At 41.6% G+C, this 7759-nt stretch overlaps 1 pseudogene; it reads left to right on the top strand.

The window, feature by feature from the left end:
• Positions 1 to 2235: 2235 nt before the first annotated feature.
• Positions 2236 to 2918, top strand: LOC100471260 (annotated as a pseudogene).
• Positions 2919 to 7759: the final 4841 nt, after the last annotated feature.

The raw sequence follows: 7759 nt of genomic DNA, 5'->3' as shown, positions 1-7759 counted from the left end.
CCCAGCTTTGCACTGTATCGCCAAATGTACATTCCCACCATAGTGTGTGAGAGTTGCCCCAGATCTTCTCCGACACTTGGTATGATGACTTGATTTTTTTTTTCTTATCTCATAGGCGTGAAACAGTAGCTCATGGTTGATTTAAGGCATTTCTCCCCAATTGCTAGAAGCCCCATGTGCCTTTTCAGGTAATTTTTCATCCACCTTATCATCGCATTGGTCTCCTCACTCCCAAGATTGGGCTCCCGCAGGAGGCACAGGTAAGCAACGTAGCTTCCACGTCCTTATCTGGGAAACAGACAAAGTAATGGCTAATTGGTGAGTTCCAGACCATGCACAGCAGCTCTCTCAGCTTCGTAGGCTCCAAAGCTGATGAGTGGACCACACTCTGTCTTCCTCCTGCAAGTAATCGAGCCGGGGGCGATGCTTTCGTTTTTGTCCAAAGGACGTGAGTCCAGAGGGCCATTTCAGTTCAAGCAGAGCTTCTCCAGAAGTGGGGTTGGCGGAGAAAAGTGAGCCCTCTCCCTGGAGGAGGAGGCTGGGGAGGACAGCTGGGGGTGGTGGAGGGGCACAGGAGCCACGTGCAGAGCTCCATTTTGTGGGGCTGGAGAGCACTTGCGCTGCAGGGTCTCGTGCTCCCTCTTGGCAGGCTTCCATCTGTTCTCCATGCAGCCCAGGCACCTGGCTGCTCTTACCTGGGGCCCTTGGCAGGCCTTCGGAGGGGAGGTGGGGCCCAGGGTCAGGTCAGCTGACATCACCAAAAGGAAGCATCTGCTGCGGGAGACGCACCTGACAGGTGATTTATTTCTGCCTTCGGTTCCCCAACGGCCTGGCCTTATCTCTGCCTTGCAAGGCCTGCCGGGCCCAAAAAGCAGAAAAATTCTGCTTTGCTCAAGACAGGAGAGAACCATCTAGGTGACTGCCTGAATTTTCCCTGGAAAATTTCCCTGGGAACATCCTGACGCAATTTGTCAGCCATCAAGGCCCCATCAAGTTGCCAGAACTTTTCAGTTACCCAAAAAGCAGTATCAAATCACCTTCAAAGGCACCCATTTCAAGGGCACAATTTGATGAGTTTGGGCAAATATCCACACTCGTCTAAGCAGACTTACGTCTTCCAAAATGCATCATTTCTGTGGCTTTTGATCCTGTTCGTTGAAAACAGAAAATTGCAACTCTTTCCGATCAGCGAGCGAGAACGCTGACCCACATCAGGGAAGCCCGGCGCCTGCTGGCTGGATTTTAACGGAAACCTTTGCAGAGAGGGTAGATGGAGTGGGAAGTGAGCAGGCCATTTAGTGACGCCTGTTCTCCATGTGGATCCACGTATCTGTCTGAAGTGCCTTTTCAGTGATCGAAACCATTAAACCAAGTATCAAGAACCAGGCTTCCAAACTGCTGCCTCACAAAGTGTTAATCAAGATTTTCAAAAATAATGAAGCACATTTAATCACATTGCCACTCACGAAGAATATCATAATTAATATTTGGGTGAGAGCAAAAAGATTATGTTGTTAATAGATAAGTTATTTTAAATATTGTTTATCTCTATGTTATCCTTGTCAGATGTGTATTTTGTGTATGTCTTATTATAAACACAGTGAAATAACACCATAGGATACAGCAGACTCGTAGTCAAGGACTTGGGTGCAGGTCGGTTGGGACAGAGGCCATGGGGGACGGGGGCAGGGGTGCACTGGGGACGGTCTGGCTCACTCCCACAGAGGCCGCGTGAGGCATCATGGGGAATGCATTCCGATTGTCCCATTGAGGGATGGGGAAGCTGGGGAATTTCCCACTGGGACCCTTTCCTTCTTTGGTTGGGAGTTGCCCGTGGGATGTCAACTTCCCGCCACTTTTGGGCTGTCCTGAATGTTGGCTAAGCAAGCTTCGGTGGTGCTGGAGAAGCCTTTAGTGTGGTAAACAGCGAGGAGCCAATGCCAGTGGTGGGAAGCTGTCACCTGTGTGGGAGGGAGCCATTGCAACTGTCACTGAACTGAGCCGGGGGCTGAGGAGATAGGGGGTGGCCATCCACAGTGTTCCCTAGAAGGTCTGTGCTTGTAAATGTCTGACTGAAAACATGCATCTGAAACTGCTTGGAGATCCCTAGGCTGGAGGCTGTTCAGAAGGGTGTGATCACCCAGTGACTGGGGATAACTGGTGTTTGAATCCAAACTCCACCCTTGTTATTAACCGTGAAGCTCTCCTTTCCTTGTCCCGGCGCGCAGCGGCAAGATGGCGGCGCACATTTCCAAGAAGAGGAAGTTTGTAGCCGATGGCGTCTTCAAAGCCCAGCTGAACGGGTTTCCCACTCAGGAGCTGGCTGAAGGTGGCTACTCCAGAGTGGAGGTCCGCGTTACACCAACCAGGACAGAAATCATTGTCTTGGGCACCAGGACACAGAAGGCTCTTGGTGAGAAGGGCCAGCGGATCCGGGGATTGACTGCTGTGGTTCGGAAGGGCTTTGGTTTCCCTGAGGGCGTGGAGAGCTCTGTGCTGAAAAGGTGGCCACGAGAGGTCTGCGGGCTGTCACCAGGCCCAGTCTCTGCATCACAGGCTCCTTCCTAGGAGGCCTTGCTGTGCAGAGGGCCTGCTCTGCTGTGCCACGGTGCATTATGGAGAGCGGGGCTAAAGACTGTGAGGTCCTGGTGTCTGGGAAACTCCAAGGCCAAAGGGCTAAATCCATGAAGGGTGTGGATGGCCTGATGATTCGCAGTGAGGACTTTGTGAACTACTGCATTGACACTGCTGTGGGCCATGTGCCACTCAGACAGGGTGCGCTGGGCATCAAAGCGAAGATCGTGCTTCCCTGGGGCCCGAGTGCTAAGATTGGCCCTAAGAAGCCCCTGCCTGACCACGTGAGCATTGTGGAACCCAAAGATGAGATACTGCCCATCACTCCCATGTTGGAACAGTAGGGTGAGAAGCCACGCTATGGGCTCTCCACACCCTCAGGGAAACCAAACCCTTTCTGTGTGTGACTATTGCAAATAAACAGTGAACATTTGTGTACAAATCTTTGTGGGCATACATCAGTTTTCTATTGCTGCTGGAGCAAATTACCACAAATTTAGTGCTTAAGACAATAGCTATTTATTACTCCACAATTCTGTCGGCTAGAAGTCTGGATACAGTATTGCTCACTGGGATCCTCTACTTAGGGTTTTATAAGATTGAAAACCAGGCGTTGGAAATCTTTGGCTCTCATTTGGAAGCTCTTTGGGGGAGAGTCCAAGTTCATCCGTTTCCTTGCAACTGTAGGACTAAGGCAAGCTCCCAGCCCAGGCCAGCCTTTGGGCTTAGAGACTGCCTTCTGGATCTTGCTCATGGCCACCTATATTTCAAAGCATCAAAGGCATATCAAATCTTTCTTATGATCGGAATCTCTCTGATGTCTCTCCTCCAGCTGGAGAAAATTCTCTGCTTTTAAGAGTTCATTTGATTATACTTGGCCTGTATGATACAGGATGATCTCCCTTCATTACATTTGCAAAACTCCTCTTGCCATATTCATAGATGCCAAGGGAATTAGGTATGGACATCTTTGTAGGCCATCCTGTCTACCACAGGATATGTGTTTTAATTTATCTTGGGTTAAATACCATAGTGGAATGGCTACGTTGCAAGGTAGGTGTGTATTTAACTTTACAAAAAAGAAATGTCGGTTTGTATGTGAAAGTTCTGTTTGTTCCATATCCTTGTCAACACTTGCTATTAGTCTTTTTTAGTTTAGCCATTCTAAATATGTAGTTTTAATTTGCATTTTCCTGATGACAAGCAATGTTAAGCACCTTTTCATGTGATTATTGGTTATTTGTATATATTCTTTTATAAACTGTCTATTCAGATATTTTGTCCATTTTTTGATTGGGTTATTTATCTCCTAATGTAAGTATTCTTTCTGTGTTCTGGGTTTAAGTGCTTTGTGAGATGCATGTATCAAGAACATTTTATTACAGTCTGTGACTCAAACTTTCTATTATGTTAGGGTGACTTTCCAAGAGCTAAACTTTTTAATTATCATAAAGTGTAGATTATCATTTTTTCTTTATCATTCATGCTTTTTGTATTCTAAGAAATCTTTGCCTGCCCTAAAGTTACAAAGATTTTCTCCTATGTTTTTGTCTAGAATTTTTCGCATTTTTAACTTTACATTTAGGTGTGTGATCCATTTCAAGTTAATTTTATGTATGATGTAAGGTTGATATTCTTTTTTTCTGATGGATGCCCAGTATTTACATTTGCTGAAAACTTTCTTTTTCCTTACTGACTTGCTTTGCCATCTTTGTCAAAAAGCAGTTGAAAATATATGTGTGGATCTATTTCTAGACTCTATATTTTGTTTTATTATTTATTCTTTTGCCAACACCTCCTTGTGTGATTACTGCAGATCAGAGTATAATTTGAAATCGGGTCATGCAAATCCTCCAATTTTGTTTACCTTAAAAAAATTGCTTTAGCTATTCACAGGTCATTTTAATTTCCATATGCGTTTTACAATTAGCTTGTCGATTTCTATAAAAAATCCTGTTGGAATTTTTACTGGCATAGCTTTGAATCTTGTCCTTTTGAATCTTATCTGTAGATAAGTTTGGGGGCAACTGACATTTCAACTGTATTCAAACTTCCAATTCAGAAACGGCGTATGGCTCTATTTAATCGATGTTCTGTAGTCTTATTGTATTTACTTTGTTGTATTTTCTCTAAAGTAGTTTATGTTTATTGATGCCATTTTATGTGATATTTTAAATTTTTCATTTTCTAATTGTTCATTCCTAGTATCTCAAAATATAATTGATTTTTACATGTTATTCCTCTATCCTTTGACCTTGCTAAATTCTCTTCTCGGTTCTAGCAGTTGTTTTATAGATTATTTAGAATTTTTATGTAAACAGTCATATAAATTCAAATACAGATAGTTTTATTCCTCCTTTCCAATATTTATGTATTTTATTTCATTTTTATTTTAATTGTATTTCATTTTACTTTATTTTTATCTATTTCTTATCTTATTGCAATGTCAAGAACTACCAGTGTAGTTGAATAAAAGTGACGGGAGAAAGCATTCTTGCCTAATCTTGGGGAAAACCATTCACTATTTATTTCACCATCAAGGATAATTTTATTTTTGTTTTATTTTATTATTTTTTAAAGATTTTATTTATTTATTTGAGAGAGAAAGCACAAGTGGGGTTAGGGCAGAGAGAGAGGGAGAAGCAGGCTCCCCAGTGAGCAGGGAGCCAGATGCAGGGCTCAATCCCAGGACCGTGAGATCATGACCCAAGCTAAAGGCAGACATTTAACTGACTGAGCCACCCAGGTGCCCCAAGGCTGATTTTAAATGTAGATTTTTTTGTTTCTAGTTTGCTGAAAGTTTTTTTTAATTAAAAAGTTTTTTTATTATTGAAATATAGTTGACATACAGTGTTATATTAGTTTCAGGTTTACAACGTAGGGATATGACAATGCTATACATTACTCAGTACTCACCATGAGAAGTGTAGTCACCATCTGCCACCGTACAATGTTATTACAATATTAGTGACTATATTCCCTATGCTGTACTTTTCATTTCTGTGACTGATTTATTTTATAAGTGGAAGTTTGTACCTCTTAATCCCCTTCACCTCTTTTGTTCTCTGTATTTAAGTGTCTATTTCTGGGGGGGGGGTTGTTTGTTCATTTGTTTTTTAGATTCCACATATAAATGAAATCATATGATATTTGTCTTTCTTTGCCTGATTTATTTCACTTAACACAATACCCTCTAGGTCCACCCATATTGCCACAAATGACAAAATCTCATTTTTTATGGCTAATATTCCATTGTATGTACATATCACATCTTCTTTATTCATTCATCTGTCGATGGACCTTTGGGCTGTGGGCTATTGTAAAAAATGCTGCAATAAATATAGAAAGATAGGCTGAACATAACTTTCTAGATTAGTGTTTTCCTTTACTTTGGGTAAATGCCCAGTGGTGCAATTATTGGATCTTATGGTATTTCTATGTTTAATTTTTTGAGGAATCTCCGTGTTGTTTTCTACATTCTTACCAAAAGAGTACAAGAGCTCCCTTTGCTTCACATCCTCACCAACATTTATTATTTCTTGTCTTTTCAATACTAGCCATTCTCACGGGTATGAGGTGATATCTCACTGTGGTTTTTGATTTGCATTTCCCTGATAATGAGTGATGTTAAGCATCTTTTCATGTACCTGTGGCCATACTCTTCTTTGGAGAAGTGTCTGTTTAGGTCCTCTGCCCACTTTTTAATTGAATTGTTTGTTTGTTTTTAAAATATTTTGAGTTGTGTGAGTTCTTTATATATTTCAGATATTCATCCTTTATTGGATATGTCATTTGCAAACATCTTCTCCCATTCAGTAGGTTGTCTTTTCACTTTGTTGATGGTTTCCTCTGCTGTGCAAAAGCTTTTTATTTTGGTGTAGTTCCAATAGTTTATTTTTGCTTTTGTTTCCCTGGCCTCAGGAGACATATCTAGAAAGAAGTTGCTATGGCTGATGTCAGAGACATTACTCCCTGTGCTCTCTTCTAGGATTTTTATGGTTTCAGGTCTCACATTTAGGTATTTAATACATTTTGAGTTTTGTGTGTGTGTGTGTTTGTGTATGGTGTAAGAAAGTGGTCCAGTTTTCCCAACACCATTTGTTGAAGAGACTGTCTTTTCCCCATTGTGTATTCTTGCCTCTGTTGTCATAGATTAATTGACCATCTAAGCATGGATTTATTTCTGGGCCCTCTATTCTTTTTTTTTTTTTTTTTTTTTTTTGGGCCCCCTATTCTGTTCTATCGACCTATGTGTCTATTTTTGTGCCAGTACCATGCTGTTTTGATTGTAGTATAGTTTGAAATCTGAGATTATGATACCTCCAGGTTTACTCTTTTTTCTCAAGATTGCTTTGGCTATTCAGGGTCTTTTGTGGTACCATACACATTTTAGGATTATTTGTTCTAGTTCTGTGACAAATGCTGTTGGTATTTTGACATGGATTGCATTAAATCTGTAGATTGTTTTGGGGTGCCTGGGTGGCTCAGTCGGTTGGGTATCTGACTTCAGCTCAGGTTGTGATCTCAAGGTCCTTGGATTGAGCCCTGTGTCAGGCTCTCCATCCAATGAAGAGTCTGCTACTCCCTCTCTCTCCACCCCTTGAGGGGCGGAGTGGCTCTGCAGGGGGAACGTGGGGCAGGGCACCCAGTTGCTAGCAAAGTGGATGGAGAATGTTAGAACTGGCTCCTGCAAGCATCTAGGTATCTGGGCTACAGGAAGAATGCTGGAAGGTTTTTTTAAAAAATCATGTATAGATATTAAAATTTGCCAAATGCTCTTTCTACATTGGTTGAAATTACCATTTGTTTTTTCTGCTTTATTCTGTTATTACGGAGAATTACACTGATCGATAGTTAAATGCAAAATGTCTTTATTAGATTTTGCTATTTTATAAGATTATTTGGGAGGCATTAACCTCCTCTATTTTGCAAAAGGGTTTGTGTAAGATTGGTGCTATCTCTTCCTTTCAAGCGTAGTAGCAGTCACCAGTGAACCATCTGGGCCTGGAGCTTTCTCAGTTGGAAGGTTTTTAACTACCAATTCCATTTCATTAATAGATGTGTAGGACTATTCAGATTTTGTTAAGTCTTGTGTTAATTTTGGCAAGTTGTCGTTTTCAAAACAATTCGTCTATTTCTCTTTTTGTCCTCATCAGTCTAGCTAAATGTTTATCAATTTTGCTGA

Source organism: Ailuropoda melanoleuca, chromosome 12, assembly GCF_002007445.2.
Source record: "Ailuropoda melanoleuca isolate Jingjing chromosome 12, ASM200744v2, whole genome shotgun sequence".
Classification (NCBI taxonomy): domain Eukaryota; kingdom Metazoa; phylum Chordata; class Mammalia; order Carnivora; family Ursidae; genus Ailuropoda; species Ailuropoda melanoleuca.
Note: the sequence above shows the minus strand (reverse complement) of the source record. Positions and strands in the feature narration are given on the sequence as shown.